This window comes from Corvus kubaryi, unplaced genomic scaffold (genome assembly GCF_017639235.1).
Source record: "Corvus kubaryi isolate FWS band 111438036 unplaced genomic scaffold, C.kubaryi_AGA036_p1.0 37312, whole genome shotgun sequence".
In the NCBI taxonomy this organism is placed as follows: domain Eukaryota; kingdom Metazoa; phylum Chordata; class Aves; order Passeriformes; family Corvidae; genus Corvus; species Corvus kubaryi.
In genome coordinates this window covers 3887607-3888025 of record NW_024581098.1, presented here as the reverse complement: position 1 = coordinate 3888025, position 419 = coordinate 3887607, and the positions used below count along the sequence as shown (strand labels likewise).

General features: G+C 77.1%; 1 protein-coding gene across 2 annotated transcripts in view; it reads left to right on the top strand.

Annotated features, from left to right (window-relative positions):
• The first annotated feature begins 54 nt into the window (after positions 1-54).
• The window catches only part of DTNA (dystrobrevin alpha), a 223463-nt gene continuing 223098 nt past the window's right edge, over positions 55-419 (top strand). For both annotated transcript variants that reach the window (XM_042029071.1, XM_042029072.1), the window contains exon 1: positions 55-214. The gene's annotated coding sequence lies outside the window, so the exon portion shown is untranslated. The remainder of the gene's footprint in view (positions 215-419) is intronic.

Sequence of the window (419 nt, the reverse complement as noted above, 5' to 3'; positions counted from 1 at the left end):
CTCCTGCGCTGACACCTGCAGCATGTGCCAGGAGCTGCAGCGGCAGCGGCCGCCTCTGCCTCTGCGCGGCGCGGCCGCCCCGCTCCGGCGCCGTGCGCGGCGGCGGCGGAGCAGGAGCAACTCCCGCTCCTCCCGGCGCGTCCCTCCTCCTGCCTGGCACCGTGTGCCGGCGGCGGGTGCACGGTGACCTTACGGAGCGTGCATTACCTCACAGGTAAATATCAGCTGATCCGCCCCGGCGGCGGCGGCGGGAGCAGGCGGCGGCGGGAGCGCACGGAGCCTTCCCGAGGTAGCGATCCCGGCCGGGGCTGCGGGTGCGAGGTGCCGGGCGGGGGGCGCAGCCGCCTGTTGCCGTGTGCCTGTGCGGGGCGGGGGGCGCCGGGGGTTCCCCATCGGCGCCGTTGTCCGGGGGTGGGGGG